Raw genomic sequence first — 25,226 nt, 5'->3', positions numbered from 1 at the left:
AGTGAAGAAACCAGTGTAAATCATGACAAACACCTTTAGAAATTCAGTTACTTCATGTAACATTTTCCTATGCTACCTTTAAAAGCATTACCACCAGAAACTAGAATGCCTTCTTCCAGGTAAAACTTGCAAAACATCGCTGCTATCTAATCTCAGAAAAATAAAATAAAATAAAATAAAATAAAATAAAATAAAATAAAATAAAATAAAATAAAATAAAATAAAATAAAATAAAATAAAATAAAATAAAAAATAAAATAAAAAATAAAATAAAAAATAAAACAAAAAAAGTCAGACAGAATCTATATCTGTACTGGTAAACTGAATACAACTAGAGCATGTGCTCAGATGTTGAAAGGTCATTGCTTATGTGATTAAATTTTTGGAACGGCTTTTGGCATGCTTATGATTTACAATTACACTCTCCCAGGCAAATCCTAGTTGGCATTTCTCAGGTAACGTTTCCAAAAAGCAGTAGAGATGAAGCCATGCCATTTTTGGCACACTTATTCTGGCATAGTCCCATCTTCTGGCATTATGCCATCAGGGTCACACCTGCATACTCATGTCTAACCCCAAGCTATGTAAAAGGTATGCCATTGGGATATTTACATCCTGTTTCTAAGATCTCTCATTTTTCATGACAGCCTCACTCAGGCTGTGAGGATTAAGGTTTCTTACCCAGGAAAGAAGTATGTTTAGTATCACCCAAAATGTGGTAGGGAAGACGAGAGAAGGATCTGACTGACTGAATCATCCTCACTATTTATGCTGAGCTTGTGGGTGTTAGACTACAACACAACCACTACCATACATAGGAGTAAATTTAAAAAGTTAAACCTGACTTACTGAGAGCATAAGACTGCCAACATCATTAATTCAGCATAACCGTAACAGATTTTTACCACAACTTTTATGGTCCACAACCCAGCTAGAGATACACTGAGGCTACAGCTCTTCCTCTCCCTCTCCTTGTCCAACTGAAGCATGTCTGAATCTGGAGACAAGCCCCTCTGCATGAGCATCCCAGCCACCCTTCACGAAGCCTGTCAGAAGGAACTATCAGAACAGACATCTGATCGATCTTATCAATCACTGGCCCACTCTTAACAAGTACAGTTACATGGCAGAGAGGATATACACTCGGTCCTTATCCTCAATTTAAAATATATATATTAACAGGCATGACAGCAAAACACGTAGATGAGTAGGCAAAAAAACTAGGGGACACATTCTCTTCCATGATCTTTGCTAGAAACCTTGATGTTGGCAGAACACCCTTGAAAGTTTACTAGCACAGATGCAGGCTGTACCATATCATCTGCCTTCTGCCACCCTGGCATTTTCAGTTTAATACTACAGTTATAGACAGAGTCCAAGTGCTTTTACCACCTCTGCAGAATGAACCTTATGAAAACCTGAAAAATTAGTAATTTTATATGAGTTGCTTCTCACTTGATATGATCTCTGAAGAGATGTAATGGTATAGGAAGGATGATGGACTTCAAACACCATCCCTATACACACAACTGACTGAATCAGGGCAGTCTTTTTAATCCATTAGTCTTATTAGTGTATTTTAGAGTACCTGGTTTGTTGTGAGCAAAATTACAATTTCTGCACCCTTTTAAGCATAGAAGCCCCAACTTGAGGGAGAATATTGTCACAGTTCTCTGATATTCTTAATAGAAACACAGAAAGGAAGAAAGAGAAACATCATGAGCACATTGTGTGTGTTACAGAAAAAAAGCATCCATAATTCCACAGACCTCAAGGAAGAACTGAGTGGAATAAAGTCACAGTGAAACAGAGCTCTTGGCACCCCATCGAGGGAGTGGCCTCCCTACATCCACAATGCTTGGTTACACATAATGAATCTGAACCCTCCCATAATGTACAGTGAACCACACAGAGAAAACTAGCTAACTAACTAACCAAAATAAAAGTTAAATAAAAACATATTTTCTTTCTTTTTGATTCTACAGTTATCTTATCTTGGTCTCCCTTTTGATCATCCTTTCACTACTTTTTTTCTACAATGATGAATATCTGCAAAGCAATCAAATTTTCTTGCAATTACATTTCCAAATAGATTCAAGAGGGGTCAATTTCTTTTAGTCACATGTGTTGTTGAGTGTAGCAGCCGTCTTTATATTTGTTATACCACAGGGCAGATGGCCTTTTTCCAAATCATCCCATATGTGTTGAAGAAAGCACGGAGACATTCCTCACATGCCATGTGAAGTAAAGATTAGCATATCAAGTACAACTTTGCATCTTATTTTTCACAGTGAAGGGGCTTACCCTGTGCTTTTTATAGGTTTTCTTCTCTTTTCTATAATCAGAAATTTGTGCTGCTACCAACATCTGGTTTTTAATCTAGGAAAAAAAATTGTTACTGGAATGCTATCTTATCAGTAGTGTTATTTATATAATGGTTTGCACTCACCCAAGGCAAAAGATAAATAGCAAACTAGGAAGGAAAAGCAGCCTAGAAAATATTAATCAATAGAAATTTTTCTATGGCCTTACAGACAATAAAGCTGGAATAGAAGGTCAATGAAGTGATAATTTATACCAACGACAGATAAACCCTACAGAGACTGCAAAGGTATGAAGTTTCTGTAAACCGTACCTAATGTTTAGAGTGTTTCAAATGCTTCTTCTGTATAAAACAAAATAGTTCTGTCACCATCTGTAGCAGTACATAGTCTAGCTATTTCCAGCAATAGGAATCCAGCTACCAATGGTGAATATGAGACATGAAAACCTGGCTGTGGTTCTTGGCTCACATATAAGTTGAATGACAGTGATTTCCACACAGTACTTCAGATTTTACACAGTAACATTGTTATGGATTCTTCAGAGTATATTCAGAACTGATTTCTAGGGGGGGAAGAAAAAATTGTTCAGATGTGCAGGAGCTGGATGTCATATGACAACACATGGCATTCCAATTTAATGATCTTTATAATGATCCTGCCATTAAAGATCCTTATCATCCCGCATATAGGACGACTGTATTAGAAAAGAGGAACAATGATATAAAAACAATATGAAAATGAAAGATGATCCAATTCAAAAAGCAGAGCTTCGAATCTGACATAATCAAAGTACTGAGGCACAATAGGCACAATGTAACTCTGGTTACATTGTTAATTTCTTCCTATATATGTGTAAGAGATAGGTGAATAACTGAATTGAGGAGTAAATGTGCTGTTGAAGCATCTGTGCATCAGAATGTAAATTTAGTCACTTGGTAGTATTTGAAATAAAAACACGGGGCTATGGAAAACTGACCATGTTCAATAAACCAAGCATAAAATGTGATACTACTAAACTGAAGCTACATCAAGTCCCCTATATCATGCAAAATGAGTTTAAATAAAAATATTAACTAATTAATAGTGAAGTAATAGCCTTTCACCTGGTATTTAAAGAGTGTCCTGTTCAGCATCTTGTTTATGGTAAAGACAAGGACTTTTTCTGATAGCTTTCACAGAATCACAGAATTATCTAGATTGAAAGAGACCTCAAGATCATAGAGTCCAACCTCTGACCTAACAAGTCCTCCACTAAACCATAACGCTAAGTTCAACATCTAAACATCTTTTAAAGACCTTCAGGGATGGTGACTCCACCACTTCCCTGGGCAGCCCATTCCAATGCCTCACAACCCCTCAGTAAAGAAGTTCTTCCTAATATCCAACCTAAAACTCCCCTGGCGCAACTTAAGCCCATTCCCCCTCGTCCTGTCACCAGGCACGTGGGAGAACAGACCAACCCCCACCTCTCTACAGCCTCCTTTAATGGACTTATAAAGAGTGATATGGTCGTCCCTAAGCCTCCTCTTCTCCAGGCTGAACAAGACCAGCTCCCTCAGCCACTCCTCATAAGACTTGTTCTCCAGACCCCTCACCAGCTTCGTCGCCCTTCTCTGGACTCTTTCGAGCACCTCGATGTCCTTCTTGTAGTGAGGAGCCCAAAACTGAACACACTACTCAAGGTGCGGCCTCACCAGAGACAAGTACAGGGGGACAATCACTTCCCTAGACCTGCTGGCCACACTGCTTCTTACACAAGCCAGGATGCTGTTGGCCTTCTTGCCCACCTGAGCACACTGATGGCTCATATTCAACCGACTATCAACCATCACTCCTAGGTCCTTCTCCACCAGGCAGCTTTCCAACCACTCATCTCCCAGCCTGTAGCTCTGCTTGGGGTTATTGCGCCCCAGGTGCAGGACCTAGCACTTGGCCTTGTTGAACTTCATACAGTTGACCTCAGCCCATCGGTCCAGCCTATCCAGATCCTCCTACAAAGCCTTCCTACCCTCAAGCAGATCGATACACGCACCTAACTTGGTGTCATCTGCAAACTTACTTGAGGGTGCACTCGATCCCCTCATCCAGATTATCGATAAAGATATTAAAGAGGACCCAGTACTGAGCCCTGGGGGACACCACTAGTGACTGGCCTCCAACTGGATTTGACTCCATTCACTACAACTCTTTGGTCCCGGCTATCCAGCCAGTTTTTAACCCAATGAAGCGTACGCCAGTCCAAGACATGAGCAGCCAGTTTCTTGAGGAGAATGCTGTGGGAAACGGTGTCAGAAGCCTTGCTGAAGTCAAGGTAGACCATATTCACAGCCTTTCCCTCATCCACCAAGCACGTCACTTTGTCATAGAAGGAGATCAGGTTCATCAAGAAGGACCTGCCTTTCATAAACCCATGCTGACTTGGCCTGATCACCTGGCTACCCTGTAAGTGCCGCGTGATGACACTCATGATAATCTGCTCCATGAGTTTCTCTGGCACTGAGGCCAAACTGACAGGCCCATAGTTTCCCGGGTCTGCCCTCCGACCCTCCTTGTAGATGGGCGTCACGTTTGCTAGCCGCCAGTCGATTGGGGTCCTCCCCCAATAGCCAGAACTGTTGATAAATGATGGAAAGCGGCTTGGCCAGCTCTTCCGCCAGGTCTCTCAGTATCGTTGGTTGGATCCCATCTGGCCCCATTGACTTGCATACATCCAAGTGCCGTAGCAGGTTGCCAACTATTTCCTCATGTATAGTGAGGGCCACATTCTGCTCCCCATCCCCTTCCACCAGTTCAGGGTACTGGGTATCCAGAGAGCAACTGGTTTTGCCGCTGAAGACTGAGGCAAAGAAGGCATTAAGCACCTCCACCTTTTCCTCATCTTTCGTAACTAAGTTCCCCCCTACATCCAGTACAGCTGGAGATTCTCCTTAGTCCTCCGTTTTGCATTGATATATTTGTAAAAACATTTTTGTTGTCTTTGATGGCAGTCGCCAGATTGAGTTCCAGATGAGCTTTGGCCTTCCTAATTTTATCCCTGCACTGCCTCACAAAATCCTTATAGTCCTCCCAAGTGGCCCGCACTCTTTTCCAAAGATTGTAAACCCTCTTTCTCCCCCTAAGAGCAAGCCACAATTCTCTGTTCAGCCAGGCCGGTCTACTTCCCCACCGGCTCGTCTTTGGGCACATGGGGACAGACGGCTCCTGCGCCATTAAGATTTCCTTCTTGAATAGCGCCCAGCCTTCCTGGATTCCTCTGCCCTTCAGAACCACCTCCCAAGGGACTCTACCAACCAGTGTCCTGAACAGTTCAGAGTCGGCCCTCCGGAAGTCCAATACAGCGGTTTTACTGGTCCCCTTCCTGGCTTCTCCAAGAATGGAGAACTCTACCATTTCATGGTCACTCTGCCCAAGACAGTTTCCAACCACCACATCTCCCACCAGTCCTTCTCTGTTTGTGAAGAGAAGGTCTAGTGGGGCACCTCCCCTGGTAGGCTCACTAACCAGCTGTGTCAGGAAGCTATCTTCCACGCTCTCCAGAAACCTCCTAGACTGCTTTCTCTGGGCTGTGTTGTGCTTCCAGGATATATCTGGGAAGTTGAAGTCCCCCACAAGAACAAGCGCTGACGATTTCACAACTTTTGTCAGCTGCCTGTAGAACTCCTCATCAATCTCCTCATCCTGGTTCAGTGGTCTATAACAGAACCCCACCAGGATGCTTGCCTTGTTGGCCTTCCCGCTGATCCTAAGCCATAGGGACTCAACCTTATCATTCCCAGCCTCAAGTTCCGCGACATCCAAACTCTCTCTGATATAGAGAGCCACACCACCACCCCTTCCATGCTGCCTGTCCCTTCTGAAGAGCCTATAGCCAGACATTGCAGCACTCCAGTCATGAGAGCGGTCCCACCACATTTCCATGATGGCAACCAAGTCGTAGCCTGCCTGCCACACTATGGCTTCCAGCTCCTCCTGTTTGTTACCCATGCTGCACATAGTGTAGATGCACTTCAGTTGGGCCATTGCCTTCTCTCCCATTGTTCTCCCTGGCACAGCTCTAACAAGCCTTGTTTCAGCCCCATCCCCGCTCTCATCTAGTTTAAAGCCCTCTCAATGAGCCCCACCACCTCCTGGCCCAGGATTAATTTTCCCCTTAGAAATACGTACCCATCTGCAGCCATCAGTCTGGGTGCCAAGTAAAGCACCCCATGGTCAAAAAAAAAAAAAAAAAGAAATCTGTGTTGGTACCAGCCTCTGAGCCACATGTTTATCAGGTGGGCTTTCCATGTCCTCTCTGTACCCCTCCCTGCCACCATAGAGATGGACGAAAATACCACCTGTACTCCTGCTTCATCCACTAACCATCCCAGTCCCCTAAAGTCCCATTTGACAGTCTTCAGGCTTCTCTCTTCAGTGTCATCACTGCCAGCCTGGACTATTAAAAGAGGATAATAGTCAGAGGGGCGAACCAGATTGGGAAGCTTTCTGGCAATGTCCCTGACCCTGGCCCCAGGGAGGCAGCAGACTTCCCTACGGGTAGGGTCAGGCCAACAAATAGGTCCCTCTGTTCCCCTGAGAAGGGAGTCACCCACAACAATCACCCTTCTTTCTGTCCTGATGGAGGCAGTCCTGAGGCCTGGAGTCGACTTCCTTGCCCTAGGCATCCTCCTGGGTAGACTTTCTACCTCTTCCTCAGCTACTGGTCTCTCAAGCTCCAGGGCCTCAAACCTGTTGCATAGGGGCACCTGGGAAGGTGGGGCCGGTGGGGGAGGGCATCGCCTAGGATGTCAAGCAGGGATCTGTCTCCATTCCTCCTCAACTCCCAGATCCCCTGCCTCTGCCCGACAGCAAAAGGGCAGGGGGCCCACCCCTATTTGGGGTGCGTCACCCTGGTACCTGTTCTTCAGGCCGCGCAGGGAGTCACTCCACAAGTCTGTCTCACGCTCACACTCCCTGATATCCCTCAACCTCTCGGCCTCCTTCTTGAGTTCTGCCACAAGGCGGACCAGGTCATCCACCTGCTCGCACCTCACGCACACAGTCTCTCTGCCCCCCACAGGTGGTAGCAACAGGCTCAAGCACTCCCTGCACCCGGAGACCTGAACTGCCGCAGTTTTGAGCAGGCGGTCGGTCTGTGTGTGTACAGACTTCCCAGAGAGAGCGCTGTGCCTGGTGTACACCATTGCAGCTGAGCTAGCAGTAGACCGCCGTTAGAGGAGGTGTTCGTATGGGCGGGGGGGAACGCTCTGCTCTACTCTACTCTACTCTACTCTGCTCTGCTCTGCTCTGCCCTGCCCTGCCCTGCCCGCGCCAACTGCCGCGCCACTCCCTTCTCACGCCCCACGCCCTGTTTGCCCGTCCTGGTCGCCGCGCTCCCTAGGGGCAGCTTTTAAACGGCCGGGGAGGGGGCGCTGCTGGCTCCGCCTACGCCTCGTTCACCTCCCTCACGAGGGCTGCCGGGTCCTGGCGGCTCCCTTGAGTGGGCTCGGTGCCGGAAAGATTAGCCCTGCCTGTCCGATCCCCCGCTCCGCTGCAGAACGCGTCTGTCCCGGAGCCGATGTTGAATAGGACTTACCCCCATATAATAGAACCCCCATATAATCCTTATGCACTACTGTTAGTCAGTGTGAGTGAATAGCAGAATCTCATTCCCTGGTCTCATAGGGAAGCCAGGATGATTATCTGAGAGCACAATAATATGATTAACACCAGTATATCTGATTGTATCTATTTACTTTCTAAAATACGCTTTCAAATCAGAAAATATACGTATAGCCAAAAAGCCTGATGAAGTCTGATAAAATCTGAGCTTCTTACAAATGACCATAAGGTTATGAATAATGCCAACAACTATTCTCAGAAATCTCATGAGAAATCAAAGAATAATAATAAAAAAAAGACTTATAGAAAATGCATATACCATCAAATTTTTCCTTTAGTGCACTGTAATACCCTTTGGATCTTATGCAGATTTTAAACTCCTTCTTCAGACCAGCAAATTAGAGAGAGGCCTACAGATAAATAGCAGGAATTCTTTTCCTCCTCAGCTACTACAAAAAAGCATTATTTCAGTTTTTCCTAGGCTGGATTATCTAACATTTACAAAACAGGAAAACCTATAATAAATATGCAGCATATACTTTTACATATTATACATTTTAAATATCATAATTTGCTATACTTAAACATTATATGGTACGTATAAATGGTACATCTCGTCTGACCTTGACCTCAACAGCATGACTTCATAGATCAGTGTTCAGTGTTCAAGGGTTCATTCTGTCAGATGCTAGCTCCATGCATATAACCATGTTAACGTATCACTAAGCATTATTATATACAAAATACATAGCTTTTCTTTGGGGCTGTATTCAATCAGAAGCTCCATGGTAACACTGCCTGCTGATCAAAGTTTGACTTTGTCTAGCTCAGTTTGAAGTCTAGTAAAAGGAAAAGAAGCCTATTCACGCTTGCCCACATGCATATCTTCCCTAGGTCTAATAATATAATATATGATATTTTAATAGCTAATAAAATAATTGTCATATAATCACAGGCATTTCTCATATCTGTAAGGTATTACTCAAGGTGAATAACCCAGGTAATATTTTTATACTAATCTCTCTAAGGAAATTATATTTTTTTCTGTATATATATATATATATTTTTTTTTTTTTCTACAGAAACATTGCTTGTTTTAATTAATAATAATGAAACATGAGAAAAATAATATCCTTGCCTGAAGGAGAAAGCAATTTATAGTTAACTGCCTTTTAAAAAGTATTGGTGATTTTCATACAAGACTCAGAGGAAATATATTTCAATAATGCTTGTGGTGGAGATATTTTTTGTTAGCGTATTGTTTATAATTCTTCAGAACATCAAAATCATTTCACAGGTGCTTGTGTATCTCACGTGTGCTGTGATTTTATATATTTAATTTTGCATGTGTGTCATCAACTTTCTTACAGCTTTACAAAACCGTACTTAGTTTTCTGACAGTTAACAATTTTTCAGATACAAATGGACCTCACAGAGGAGACAAACAATCAGTGATTACTGATGGGTATCTTCCTCAAATATAATTAAAATTACTGATGGCATATCAATTTCACACATCTCCGAATCTCTCACTGTTTACTCTACTTTGTATCCTCACTGGTGTGTTGGTGTGGATGCTCATTTATGTTGATATTGTTCATGGATTATGGCCTTCATAGCTTCATAGCCAAAGTAAGGCTAAAGAGCACTTGACTGAATGAGAACATATGTCGGTATATGATGTGTACATTTGCTCAAAATTAGTAACAATCTTGCCATGAGGGTGTCTTATAAACAGCTGCTGGCCATAGACAGAATTATGCACAACTTACAGAAAGACACACACAAAACCTTTGCGTCAGATACCAAGTCCTTACCAGAAAGCATGGATACTGCCTAGCTTCTCTGTAAGATCACTGTATTTTGCTTGTGTTATGTTGTTTGTTTGTTTGTTTGTTTGTTTTAAGGGAAATATATATGTATATATTCCTCTGTCCCCTTTGCCCTCCCTCATCCATGAACCATGTAAAATAACTTCAAGGTAAAGACTTCGGGTAGCAAATGTCATCACTGGGAAATTTTAATCCAAATGGGTACATTTTTGTAAATTTCTTGGCAATCAGTCAAAGAAAAAGGGACTGCCAAGCAGTTGTATATCATGGAGACTTCCATTACAGGAGCGTTTAGTGAACAACGTATCAACATAAACTAGGATGTGGGAGTAATAATATATATATGTGGGAATAATAATATATATGACTGACAGCTCACAAGATCAGAAAAAAATCAGCTGAAAGCACAGGCTAGTTTTAATCAGTCACTTTCTTTTGGATGGAAATCAATTTATTGTACTGTAAAATTTCAGCTCTGTAGTTCTGAGTTTAATGGGATGAGCATGATGCTTTCTAGCAAATGAGAAAAGTTATTTGTATTTTCCTGACCAGTTAGAGAAAGAATTATCAACCAACTTCACCAGGAATCTCATCCCAACATTTTTCAGAAGATAACAGCCACTGGAAACTACTTACATGTATATGCCACTAAGAGCAGCAGTGAGGGGAACTGTGGTTGACAGAGTTCACCTGAGTCCCAGAGCCTTGTTAAAAAGAATCCCTCGCTGCTTTGTATTGCAACAGCCCCTCTGACCGTGTCCCCTGTTCCAAAATACATGGATATCAGTGCAACATTTTTGTCAGTCATGTGACCTGACTGAGAAGAAGTAACTGAGCAGCTGAAATGCATCTGGCTCAGGAGTCAGAGGTTGGACTGTTGGACTTTCTCTGTTTGACTGCCAGGAGAATTTATTTGTGTTCTGAAAGGTTGTGCTGGGAAACTTGCAAGAAGAAATTAATTGGGGATCAAATTCTGAAATCCTCATTTTACTAAAACTCACACATACAGCATGTGGATACTTTCTATTAATTACAGTGCCGAATTTTATATTCTGAGTATAAGCCTCAAATAATAAAGGAAAAGAAGAAAAAAACAAAAGTCCGTCTAAACACATAGATACACAACAACTATAATTTAAACCATCTCAGATCCATTCCAGGATCTCCAAAGTAAATTATGGCTGTACAGGTAGGATACAGTAGACACTAATTCTCAAGTATGACATGGATTGCTAAATCAAGACAGTCACTAGATAGAAATACAATCTTGAGGCATTTCATTCTAACATCCCATGCTGTACAGGTGTTTTCTACAAGCTTTAAATCCACTTTAGAGACCAATGAGACCCTTCTGCATTTTCAGCCTTTGCCTCCCTTCCTGTACTCTTCCAACAGTACTTCAAGACAGCCATTCTCATTATTTTTCTGCTTTCAAAGAATTTGTAATCTTTATGAAATGCACATACCTCTCATGTTTTTACATTTGCTTTTATCCTAACAATGGCAGATAGGCAATTCCCGCTTCAAAGCTTAAGTTAATAATTAATGAACAGAACCAACACCACAGCCTGAGACTAGGAGATCTAGTGACTTCAGACCTTCAGGAAATGAATCAGCATGCTTTGTTTACAGGATCTCCATGAAGTTCTTGCAGTACCTAAATCAAAAGACAAAGTCAGCAGGGAACCTATATTAGTATCTCTGTGTGTGCATATTTATATAAATACATATTCACACAAAACTGCACAAGGCAAACGTGAAAGGCTTTACTTTCAGTGTCTCTGAGCATTGATTATTCTAGCATGCTGAATAATTTGAGTGAATTTGCTTTTTAGTTCTGTTTAAGGTTTTGAAAGAAGGTTAGATAGTATATATAAGCAAGATACCTTATATTGCTCAAGTCTAACAGTGATTAAGATAATTCACCTCTCTCTCCAAATCATTTCCCCTCAACAGTTGAAAATTACCAAGTCTCTGGTGCTGCTACATGGATTGTAGACAGGGTTGTCCCTGAGTTGTACACAGATTGGCTCCATTCAAGTGGCATTGACACTGTATATCCTCTGGAAACGAGAGTGTGAAATTTCTTAACTTAATGATTTCAAACAGAAGAGATTGATTGAGATACAATTCTTGGAGGGTTCTTCTAATAATTGCCCTAGAAAGAATTCTTGTTATAGCACATCTGACCAAGGTATCAGAGACATGTAACAACCTCATACTTTGTATAAAAAAGCGTACATCATCAGCAGGGCAGCTTTTCCTATTCACTAGTGAATCAAAGTGAACAGATTTCTCACTAGATAACTGCTGTGAAATGTATTTGAAACTGCCATACATAGTTGAGCCAATGATCAGCTAGCTTTTGCTAATATAATATTGGTGAACAAGATTACTGAATAAAAGGGTGCTGCCAGTGTGTTCTTCTACATAGGTAGAACTTTTAGATCTAGTAAGACACCTTTTTGTTCTTGTACTGAGGCAAAAACTCTTTCAGGAAGATCCTGGTAAATTGAAAAGTATATTTCATACTGCAACCAGTGTAAAGCAAGAGTTTTTTATCATCATCTTGCTACACATATAAGATGTGAGGGAGGAAGAACAGCCAGAGTTAAAATCTGATGGAAAGAATGAATTATAATGTAAGGACTTTTTTTCTGTCTTTGCCACATAGCCCAATCTCTGACACTAGCAGAAACAGATATGCAAGGAAAAGTGTAAGAACAAGATAAACATTTTGTGATACTTCCCTGTGTACTGTAACAGTCTCAAAAATTTGAAGCTCAGCCTCCTAAAACCACATGCAGATTCTTCATATGTAGTAATTTTCAATGGATTTCCTTCTCATAACACTACCCAACATACCTTTCAAGCAGTGGAGCCACTATATAACCTGATAGAGTGAATAACCAGGACCGGTGTGATGCGGATGTATGTGATCAACACACAATCTAAACTGGCTATAAATATGATGCATTCTAATGATCATCAAATGTCTAGAAATCATCACTTAAGGTCTAAAAGTCTTGTATTTTGTTTCTTCATTTCTCTGTAGCTCACAAAGTGTATTCTGAGGTTGAATTCATTCAGTTTGTTACTAATTTGGTCTCTGAAAATGGAAGATGCTCTAAAAGCACAGACTTTCTCCTTAACTGGTTGAAAATAAAGGGGGAAGGAGGGGGGCGGAGGGTGCAAGGGAAAAAAATTGACCTTACATTTTAAATTGTGAATATACATGTAATCTTTGTACAGAATTGGGATAAAAAGGGGTTCTAAAAAGCACACTTGCATACACATTAATCTCATAGAGAAAGTACTGTTGGGATTTGTATTTTTAAGTTTTAATACTTTGCAACTTACAAACAAACAAAAAACAACAAGCAGCTTATTTCATGTTAAAAGTTAATAATACAATTCAGATTTTTTAAGACATGAAGGACACTGCTCATGTATTCATGTTCTTTTTTATATTGACCATACTGGAGGGATATGTGAATGAATACATTTCCAAAATTGGTTTGCTTTCATTCACAGAATTTAAAGTTTGCTACATGATGATTTTGTTGTGAAGTCATTCACTGCAAACCTGTTCTGATCATGAGATAGAAGTACATGAAAACAAAGATAACTACAGTAAGATGAGGATGTTATTATCATTAATACTATCTTTTAATAATGCTACCTAATGATTTGTGCAGATTTATGTCATCATGCAGGAGAGCCAAATTTGATTCTAATCTCTCATTCTCCTACTTGGATCAACCTTATCATGTTAGGTCCTAAACAACTGAAGTGTTTGACTTAATTTCAAGCACATGGCTAATTCCATTAAATCAAAAGGTTCGTTTGCATGCCTGCTATTACAAATGTACTTTATAATCATGCCAAACTGATAAATGCATCATCAAACAGTACATACATCCTAAACCACAGCTTCATCAGGGCCTATGACAGTTGAGGAGAGAACACATAAAACTTAACTCCCTGCAGCTTCTCCCTTCCCCTCAAAATTTCCTCAAAAGATTCCCTCAAAATTTCCCTTCAGAATACAAAAGCAATGAAATTAAGGTTTTGGTCCCCATTTTGGGGGACTGACCTGATGTTAATCAAAGAGTTTTTTCAAGGAAAATACTTGCAAAAGGATGTAATTATATGATTACTGTAATGGAAGTTGCAAAATCATAGCATCCTAGAACTCATTTCAATATCATCTTCCTAGCACTGAGTAAGACTGGAGTGAGTGCTCACTACATGTAGATTACCTTGCATTTTTCTGAATTAATTCAGGTCATAGATTCTTGCATAGTATTTCTTTAAGTGTCTCCATGAGTGGGGTGTTTAGGCCTCGAGAAAAGAGATTTATTTGATCACAAAGTCCCAAATCTCATAAGCTGCAAACAATCAGATTGAAATAACATTTTGCAAAGTGTATATTGAAGATGCTACCATGTGTTTATGTCCCTCTATGGTGCCAGTGTATTAATACACTGTGGTAACCACACTAACTAGAACAGGTAATAAAGTTAGCCACCATATTTAGCTGGAATACAAAATGGCATTTTACTATTAACAACACAGAAGGAAGGTGTTTAATTCCTCTGTGCCCATTCAGAAACACGATGGAAAAAAAATAAATTATTTGAAGATATTCTGAATACCCAATCTCATGAACTCTTCAAGGTGTTTTTTGCTCTTTATGCTCTGTATGTATACAGAGGGAATAGAGGGAGGTATCTTACGTTTAATTAGAGTACATGAAGAGAAAGTGTGAATGAGAATTTAATACTACAATTTGTTTTACACTTTTAAAAGCTATAACCCATATTTTCACAAGAGTTATCTAAAATCAAACTTCAATCTCTTCTTAGAAAACATAAAAATGCCTGCTACATCAAGGGATAGATTTTTTTTCCATTCAGATTTTTTTTTTTCCTCATAAATAACTTGTGATTCTCTATTTGTTACAACAATGGAGAAAAATAAGTGAAAGACTCTCATTCTTAATCGTCTTGATGATGACATGTTTCTGGAGAATATTGATTTCAAATAATGAGGTTTGCAAGTTTGTTTCTTGAATTAAAAAGAATGCACTGAACCTGGATATTTTAGATCCAATCATAGACTTCAGCAATGCTGACCACTCTGGTTCACCAGATAAGGAACTCAGAAGGAATCAGACTATCTTGGAAATCTTTTGGGGCCTGTATCTGACAAAATTTATAAGTACTGATAAGTCATTCTTAGGATTCTACCTTTCTCTCATATTTTGCTGGAATTTTCCTGCTTAAACTAAAATTTGTTATAGTGGTGTCAGTCTCTCAGATCACATAACACAAGGAAAGCCTGACTCTGACATGACTTCTTAGAATTAAAAACAATCTAAAGCTAGGATGTGTTGCAGCACTATCTAACCATATACTTCTTCAGCTTGCTTGAATTGTCATGATACCATTGAACCACATTTTGTATCACTGGGGTGTGGTGAAGAAAATGATACAACAAGGATCTAACTTGTTAACAGACTTACTTGGCTCCTAGTGTCATAAAGAGCATAACTTTATTAACCTGTCTTCTAGTCTGTGCTTCTCTGGATACCAAATCTTGATAATGCAAAAGAAACTGCACTTATCTTTCAAATAGTTTTCACCACTATTTGTTGGTCCACCCGTGAATAAAATGTTTCCCTTTAAACCTCATGACAGCATCTGGGTCCAAAAGTATTATTTGTTTCATAGAATAATGGTTGATGATTGGAAGACACTCAGCATGGTAAGTAACTGTACAGTAAGGAAACATAAAATCACTTCTAGCAATGTGGTTTAAGATATTCCCCCAAAAACATATGAGGAATCATATTCACCGGGTAGAGGCCATACGGTTATAGACAGAAAATTGACTTGGAGAGATAGAAAGAAAGATTGTTCAGCATAAAGGGTTGGGTAAAGGCTAAATGATATAAATGTTACAGCTTATGCTTGATAACAAGCAGCAGAGATCCCTGGCATATTCACAAACCTTTCCAAGGATTGTTAGAAATGTTTGCTCTCCAGAAACACTTTCTACAGTCTTAACAGCTTTAAACACAGTGTTTCTTTCCCAGGGTATTCTAAAAACATATTTGTTGACCCTTCTGCTCTAAGTGAAGGGCAGAAGAAAAAATGGAGACACAGGGTCCAATAATGATGAAAATTGCTATCTGCATCATCAGGATTTGGTGTCAGATTCAGATCATCACATCTTTTATGTTTTTTTGTTTGTTTGTTTTTGCTTTTTTTGTTTGTTTGTTTGTTTTTCCCAGCAGTCTAATGCACAGAGGAAAATGCAAATAAATTTTCAGAATTTTCAGAATGCAAATGAATTTTCATCAAGCCCCCATCATGACTATCCTGCCACATTGGCTAATGAGAAAGGAGCAAGGAAATTTTCAGCGCTTTTTTGTTTGGCTGGTTGTTGTAGTTTTTAATGTAGAGTTCAATGTTGTATTACAAAAGTCAAATAAAATCAAGAGGACTGAATAAATCCATGAGAATATGAATGCTTGGCTGAGACATCTAAATTTGCAATGATGGATAAAGCATGGAAGTCAGGTAAAGTCAGACAATAGAGGAGATTCTAGAACTGGAGCTATAAGAAAAGGGCAAATCACTTATGCATTAAATTACCATTGGATGCATATCTCTGAAAGGTACTTCTTCAAAAAGAGATAGAGAAGCTAGAAGGCTAGTTTCCATCTTATTTGAAAGGGTAGGCTTCTCATATACCTTTGTCTCACTTATTTTGGTTGGAAATGTTGCTTATAAATTGTGCAAAAGCAGTATATGACTGAGGAAATATTTCCATGCTCCAAATCTGAGACTACTGAAGTTTCCTGTCAGAAAGCAGGGAAATCCCATTCCTGAGTAGGTGATTACATCACTTGGCTATCTTCACTCAAGATAAAGAAAAGTCAGGTTTCTTTTTCCACAATGGTGGAGTCAGGCCAGGAGTTTAGAACTAGCTCCTAATACCCAAACTCCCTTTCCTTTCCTCATTGCTGCTGGGCAGTTTTCAGGCACATATTTCTTTGGATATGACCAGAGATTGAATCTTCAATCTGAGACATATTTTCTGGCAATCACTGGCCAGCACATTTACATGGAAATTCAAGTTACAAATGGATTATTTTTTTTATTTTTATTTTTTTTTGGCAAAACTACTCATGATGCAATGTGATTGGCATAGGACCAGATGCAAGGAACATAACATATCTCCTTTCACAAAAGCTACTGGTTCTTTTCTCTTCTCCCTGTAGCACAGCAATTCTGCCATCTGCTCCAGCCATTAGTGCAAACACAGCACCAACACATTTAATTAGTTTGTCCTCTCTAACCTTTTGAAATAAGCTGTAATCACCTATAAAATGTGAAAAGCCCAGACCTCACCCTGTCTTCTCTTACAGACATCTGATGAGAGCATTGAAAAGGACACAATTCAGCAATGATCAGAAATGCATTTCTCCCTTGATCCTTCTTTCAAGCACAACTTTCATGTTTGACATCAGATTCCCCACCCTGCGTCTGGTAGCTATGGTTTATTGCAACACTCAGGCTATCCTCCTCCTATCGCAGCTGTTTCCCCTTGCCTCACTTCCCCCTCCACTTCATCTACCCACAGCTCTGACTGGCAGCTCAATGACACTACATCATACAATCAGACTTCTCCTTTGCTTCTGCCAAGCAGACAGGAATCTGACTCCTTTTGCATGCTCTAACAACTCTTTATCATGTCTAGCTTTTACACAATATGATTTCTCTCAACATTTTTCTCCAGCTTATTTATCTTCTCTGATGCTTTTGAGTCACAGGAGTGACTGGACTGCATGAGATTAGCATATGAATGATGCTTTGCCAACTCCTAATACCCTTAAATATTGTAACTTTATCCAATAATACATGTAATTTCCATCGTTCTTAAGAGTTCTGAATTATTTTTGCATATTAATTGTAGTCACAGACAGAGTTATAAATATCTTATGAATTCCTGGTAATTTTACAGTGTGCTATATACTCTGAAAATATAGAATATCCAGACAGCATGTTTGAACTCAGGTGGTTGATGACAGACTCTTACTCAAGTAATGATGTAAAGAAAAGTCAGTGTATGGGTTTGCAATAAAAACTTTGACATTCATAAAAGTTTTAAAGACATTCATCCACTTCACAAAGACTCCTATAGAAGAATAACATTTGTTTTTTGCTTTACTTTGCAGGAAAAAAAAAAAACTACATCAAAATGAAAAAGCTAGAGTTAGACACACAGAGGAGAAAAAACAGATATTTTTTCAGAGCCTACATGTTAAGAAAGAATTAATTTTCTCTAAGGACCTCATTCTAAGCCAACCTGAGAAGAAAAGCCAATGCTTTTTAAGCAAATGATCTGAATTTTACTATAATTGTCTCTTGAGCTAAAAAAAAATAAAATTTCAAATTGTTTATCTATGAAAAGAATCAGTCTATCCATCATCTGAAGATTAAAGAAGAGGGACTCATCTGTTTTGCTGCTGCTGTTTATTTGTATATTTGTTTTTTAAGTTACTTTGTTTTGCTTTGGATTTTGTATTTCATTTTTAAATCTTTTGGTGTGAAGATGGATGTGAATTCCGTCTTTTTTTTTTTTTTTTTTAAGGTATACATACTACAGTTGTTATTCAAGTATTATAGAATAATAGAAGGATTTTAGCTGGAAGGAACTTTTAAAGATCATCTAGTCCAATCCCCCTTCCATAGGCAGGGATACCAGACCAGGTTTCTCAAAACCCCATCCAACCTGGCTGTGAACACGTCCAGCATCCTCAAATCTGGACAACCTATTCCAGTATCTAACCATCCTTGCAGTAAAGAATTTCTTTCTTGTATTCAATTAAAATACACTCTCTTTTGGTTTTCATAATATCTAGTACAATAATAAGCTTTTCTTCTACCTTAGATCCTTCAGCTTTCCTCCAGAAAAAGCACTTCAAACTTTACCTCCAAAAATCTCCTAATTGACTTGTTGCTTGATGTTTATTTTTATTTCTTCACTGTCTCTCCTTCCTTACCTCTCTCATTCTTCACACAAACACACACACACACATACACGCTTTCATTGAATACCTTTCAGGAATTAGCTCTGTGTATCTATTTTGGGGATGTGGCCCTAAAAATCCACTGGTTTCCATTTTGACTGTCAGTGGTGATAGTTTCAATCATTTATTTGTTTCCTCCAGAGTTATCTCTAGTCTTGTATGCTATCTATACATGTATAAAAATCAAGAAAACAAACAAACATACAATTCAGATCTATGAAGTCTCAAACTCCTCTGAAAACTTTGCTTTCCTGGGATGTTAGAAAATTTTGGCAGATGTTAGTATATCTGCTTAGTGATGACTAGACAAAAAAGAGACTAGACTGTTGCCTTAATGCTAATATAAACACTTTTCAAATAATCTGATGTGTTGCTGAATATTCAGATTCTGAAACTGATATTGTCTTATGACAGCATGCCTATTATTCAGCATACCTGATGCTGCTGTTAAAACACATCTGTCATTGCATTTTACACCTACAGCTCTGTCTTTCATTGGTTCTCCTTATTGTTTATGAGAACAGATCTGCCTGACAAAACTGATCATCCACCAAATTTTCTCAGTTCTTTCCAAGTTTACAAGTGAGATTTTAAAATCCATAAAACAATTAAGATGGCAGAAAATCACAGAATCTCAGATTATGCAAGAACTGAAGGCATATTGTCAGATAATGTTTAATGGCAGCATCACAAGAACTCTGTTTTTTTCTTTGTGCTGATCAACTCTTTCTGTTCTTCCACAGCCTCATGTGATGACTGGTTGTAATACATGTAATTACACATAATTACAATACATGTAATTAAAACCAATAGCACTGGTTGTAATGGTGATGCTACCCAAAGATCCAGTCTCACATAACTTGAAACATAACAAATATACAAATTCCGGAAATGTAAAATTTATGTGTTCTTGTTTGAACTCGTCTTTGGATATAATCTATCCTCAATCCTAGAGCACTTTGACATTATCTTTCACGGCACACTTTTAACATGATAATTTGAATTTTCAGCACAAATTCTGGGTAAAACTCAGAGAATTTTGTACTTTAGCTGAAAAGTACATTAAAGCACATTAAAGACTACTTAGATAAGGCTAAAGTTAGGCACTGTGTGATCAACAGTAAACAAAATCTTAAGCACAAGGAAGCAAAATACTCCGATTACAATAAATGCTTCCCATTTTGCAAGGAAGACTCTTGTGGGAACTATTGCTGTAATTGTTTGTTTGTTTTGGTGTCTGCCTCAGAAAAATATGTTGCGATTTGTAGAAATCAAATGAGTTAAAAAGTGTTAGATTGGTAGATGTGCTTCTGCTCTGACCAGCTTCTCACCAGTTTAACAGTCTACATCCTTGATGCAGCTAAGCCACAGTATTTCAAAGACAATGAAACTGCTGCAATGGTTGTTCAGGACGCTTCTTTAGAGCACACCAGAACATTATGTAAACCAAGATGAAATTACCTGCCTGAGGTTACAGCAAATTCCTCACTGTTTTCAGAAAGTCAACAAACATGTCTGAGGTACAACTTGTGCTTATATTAGAAAGAAACAAATTCACAAAGATTTGTCCTGAGCCAAGCCATCATTCTCATAATCCTCTTCCCTCTGGCAGGTACACTTACATTTTTATAAGATGTTTGTTCTTATGTTGTAATGAGACAGGCCAGATTAAGTTTAGAAAATGGGTAGAGTGAAAATGTATTTGGATTTTGACTTTTTTCTTCTGAATATTTAACCTTCCTGTGGCCACAACATTGTCCAGGTATAGATTGAGGCCATTTGGCAGAGATTTCCAGATATCATCATAGCTACAAAAGGGACATCAGATGTTCAGAAATTCTTTACACATGCCTAGTAACAATGTGCAAATCAACTTCACAGTTCATGCACTTAGCCCTGGAGAAGAGTCCTTCAAGAAAGTGTCTGGCTTTGCAATAGCAAACAATGTGGTATTGCTATGAATCACCCTGGATTCTAGGTCAAAATTTTAAACAGGTACCTGACTCAGAGAAAGATGAAAAAGATTTCTTTTTAGGGAGTTAAGTATAATAAAACACGTCCAGAAATAAAGACGGGCCGTTACCTAAGCCAGCAGCATTTTCAAGATTATAGGGGTTAGGGAGTTTGGGATACACATGCCAAATCCCAGTACAAACGTTCCTGAAGTAAATTGTTAGCCAGCCCCACAAATTGACAGCCATTCATTTACTGAGCCTGAAGAGCAGAGATCCCAATGTTCTGAGCATGTGAACTTACTGAGAATCCACAGTAGCTTCTTGAATTCTACCAATGACTCACTGCTCAGTAGAGCAGCAGGTGTTAGCTTTCCAGAGACCATAGGTAAATGGCTATCATGCACCTGGGCTAAGTTCCCAGGTACTTCAAGGGGATATACCCTTTATAAATTCCCCCTATCTAGAGATACTTTCTTTAGCAAATCTATCTATATATATAGGATTATGGTTTCTATTATCTCTATATAGGATTATGGTTTACCTCACAACAGGTTGTGCAATTCTTAAAGTTTGCCTTGACTACAAGAATCAGATAGTGCTTCTGATTTACCATATCTTTTTGGAGAACATCTGTCCTGTTGAACATACAGCACCAATGGTATAGTGGAAGGGAAGCAAAATTAAGCAGAGTTTAAATATTCGTGATTTAGACAATATACAGCTTAACTATACCTCACTGACAAGCCTGGATACATTTTACCTACTTTCTAATATAACATATCATACTGTAAAGCATATTTTGCCCTAGCAGGAAGAGAATTAATTGATTTGTCTGTAACAACCATTTTGTGTTCTAGACTCTTTCCAAGAAGCAATCAAACCATGAAGCATGAATTTTGATATCATGAGCATGTTAATTTTCCTGTTAAAAGATTTTTATCATTGGTCCAGATTTTCAGGCTGAAATACCCAACAATTAGTGATCCAAATTTTCAATCAGATAGATAGAAATTTTATAACTCTGAATTTTGTTTGCTTTTGGGATTAAAATATATATATATATATATATATATATATATAAAGTCCTCATGGATGTATTTTAACTAGTTTTTTAAATGTTAGAGCCATTAAAAGTTTACTTGGTTTGTGAAGGAACATGAAAGTGTAGGCATGCCTACCAGTTAGCAGAAATCCCTTTGTATATGTAAGTTTCTGTTCTTACTAATGGAATTTAGTTAAGATTTGTCTGAGCATGAGCAATTCCCTCATTCAGAGGTAAATGCACTAAAAGTTCTGGGCTTAGAAGTTAAATGTTGTGAACTTCAGTTCCGTTTATTTAGTTATTGAAATATACATCATGAACTCTTTTTAGTATTTCCTGAAGTCTTCTAAACTGAAACCTTCTGTGTGAGGAAAGGAAGTGCCACTGGGCAGGGGTACAATTCTTGCAAGTGGTAAAAATGATAAGGCTGGTTTACAAACCTCAAGATTAAAAGTAAACAAAATATTCTAAGGAGGTCAAATAACTGAAAAAGTTTCTCAAACAGCTCCTAAAATGTGCAGAACACAGTTTTCATTACGTCCAACTTGGCCATCACATGCATTTGTCTGTTAAGACAGCTTTATCAAGGAATGCAGATTTGGAGACACTGGGTGTTACTGTCCAAGCCTGAAAGACATCCACAGAAGCAGCTCAGGAAACATAGCTAGGATACTAATGTAAAGAGGAACATGCCAGATATTTAAAATAACTAAATGAAGTAGAAAAAATAAAACATCCCTTGAAAGACAACACACGGGTATCAGATTTAGTGAACAACTGTATCAGTCAGACAACAATTCCAGGAAAGCATGGCTCAAACTGTATTTCCTATTATGCAAGAACAGGTGCAATTATAAATAAACAGAACCTTTCCCAACAACAATTAAAACATTTGTTTTTCTATCACAAAGCCAAAGAAAGCAAACAGACCCAATTTTAATTCAGCACATAGATTTGAATTTACAGTGCCAATAAACTTGCAGTTTCCTTTTAACATCATAAGCATAAGACACCACAGATGCAGCTTTTACTATGTTTTCTCAAAAAGTATTTTTCCATGGCTTTAAATGACAGTGATGTCCTGCATGCAAAGCTGGCTTAATAATGAACTAGATTCGTGAATAATTGCGCCATCAGTGTTTTTGTGTTTTTTTTTTTGTTTGTTTGTTTTGTGTCGTATTATTTTTGTGTGTGTATTTTGTTGTTGTTTGCTTGTTTTGTGTTTTGTCATTGTTGTTTTGTTTTGTTTTTCCCTCAGGAGTCCAAATTCTCTTCCTCTAATGAACTTCTGACTCAGCTTGAAATGGAACAAACTATGTGAATAATCTTCCAGATGGAACATGAAGATGTCTTTATGGACCAGTGCTTAAAGAACCCAAAGTGTCAATGAATTTATATAGCAGAGGTGCTCTTAGCCACAGAGAATACTGAACAGTATTGAACAGGGGCTTAACAAGAAAGTGAATTGATGTCCACATGGAAACTTGTATGCAATTTTTAAATTGCCCCGTTCTACCCTGCAAGATAATTCAAGGCAGTTTACTACTAGACAAAACCAAACAAACAGTAAATGCAAGGCAGAATCAGAAAGTTACTACAAAGCTAGCAGTTAGCATAGTTAGTTTCTGCAGTAGCTTATGCTGATAACTTTTTTGGTGCTCAGCTTTCCAGCTCAGTTTTCCAACCTAGAGGGAAGAAAACCTCACTGATTTCTCTGGTCTGTAAGCTGTTGGTAGTTGGTAACCAACTATAATGTTATTATACCAACAGTAATGTTATTATTCTTCCTTTTAAGTACTGATAGCCACTATTTTCCTGATGAGTCTTATGGTCTCTCTGAATCCTAATTAAGGGTCTAACAGTGTACTGCAAGAGGTAGCAGGACACCTAACCTAAGAAGTTGAGGACTCCGCTAAGCATTTGCACTTGGCAGATGGAGGCTGACTTTTCTGAGTCCTTTTGTGTATATTTGTGAAGTCTACATAATATCTATATTGATTTTTACAAGTATCAGGCTGGTGATATGATCCCAGTATGCTCATTTTCATATTCTTACATTATTGAGCTACCTAACTACTGAGCTACCAATGCAATTGGTTGAAAATTGACTGGAAAGACTGTCCAGAAAAAAGCTAGGCATCAATACATGGTCTCAATAGCATCTCTCTATATATCCATCCTGGTACTGATTATTATTAACAAGGCTCTATTTGTTGCAATCCCAATTATGCTCATCTGTTTTCTTGCCTTTGGCTACCAAAGCAGACCTGACATAAACAACTGGAAAAGAATTCTGCAACAACCCTAGGATATACTATTCATTACAGAGTGTTAATGCATTGGTGATCTTGCAGTGCACATACTTACTATCAATGTTATGCAATTATTCAGACTTTTTTTCACTTTTCTCTTCTTCATTAAAGCATTCTTACTATGATGTGGTTGTTTCAAGTATTTTCACAAAAAAAATAATAGACATGTTTAATTTCTCTCTCTCTCTCTTTTTTTTTCCTAATTGTCATTAAGCAGATTTGTTCACAGAATAACCCAGAATATATAGTCCTAATCAGTCCAATAACATTTTTAAATGTCTGTATGGGTCTGATTAGGATATATATTTTTTTCTTGATCCATACTTTTCAGTGGATGTCTTTGCTCCCCTTCATCACTTTAGACTTTTCATAGTTTCCTACTATGATCTAAATAGTAACTAACAGGAAAACAGCATTGAAAGAAATCATTCTGATGTTATTTGGAGGAAGAGAAGAGGGGAGGATTAAGGAAAAAAATGATAGGAATTAGAAAAGAGAAAGGTATCAGAGAACAATGACAGTGAATCAAATGTAAAGGCCTTCTAAAAAATAAAAAAAATAAAAAATAAAAGTGTTTGTAAAACCAGAGAGAGCTGCTCAGCTGTGAGTTGTCATAGCTGATGTAAGTAGAGTTATGATAGTTTTGCATCTTTTTGAAAGATAACAGAAGTAGTATGCCATGAACTCAGGAGAGTTTTTCTTTATATTGCTTAAAAAAAAAAAAAAAAAAAAAAAAAAAGTAAATTTGTTTTGTAGAACTCAGAGTATGAAGAACTAATATGTATATAGGCATCACCCATTACCCAGAGCAGTTAAAATAAATAAATCTTTTTATGAATTCTCACCATATTGTGGCAAAAGTGCCTTCATGTATATGTTGATGAATGGGTACATTTGTAGTTATATCATTATAATCTTTGCTTTCTATTGCATTCTGTTGTTCTGTGAGAGAGTTGATTTTTTATGATATCCTAATTGCTTTTACACTTTACCATGCTTAGTAGTCCAACACAGATATTCACTTCTGTATTTTTAATATTTAGGACTATAGCAACACTGA

At 38.4% G+C, this 25,226-nt stretch overlaps 1 protein-coding gene across 3 annotated transcripts in view; it reads right to left on the bottom strand.

Moving 5' to 3' along the window:
- LOC311431110 (uncharacterized protein) overlaps positions 1-25,226 on the bottom strand; it is a 396,810-nt gene that overhangs the window by 163,923 nt on the left and 207,661 nt on the right. Inside the window, exons 1-2 of one of the 3 annotated variants that reach the window (XR_014689248.1) lie at positions 7,218-7,683; positions 5,826-6,015 (exon numbers count right to left, since the gene is read on the bottom strand). The exons of the other annotated variants lie outside the window; for them this stretch is intronic. The gene's annotated coding sequence lies outside the window, so the exon portion shown is untranslated. Of the gene's footprint in view, positions 1-5,825; positions 6,016-7,217; positions 7,684-25,226 lie in introns of those variants that run through there. 3 annotated transcript variants of the gene reach the window in all.

Source organism: Aythya ferina (genome assembly GCF_964211825.1).
Source record: "Aythya ferina genome assembly, chromosome: 2".
In the NCBI taxonomy this organism is placed as follows: Eukaryota; Metazoa; Chordata; class Aves; order Anseriformes; family Anatidae; genus Aythya; species Aythya ferina.
This window is presented reverse-complemented; position numbering and strand designations above follow the sequence as displayed.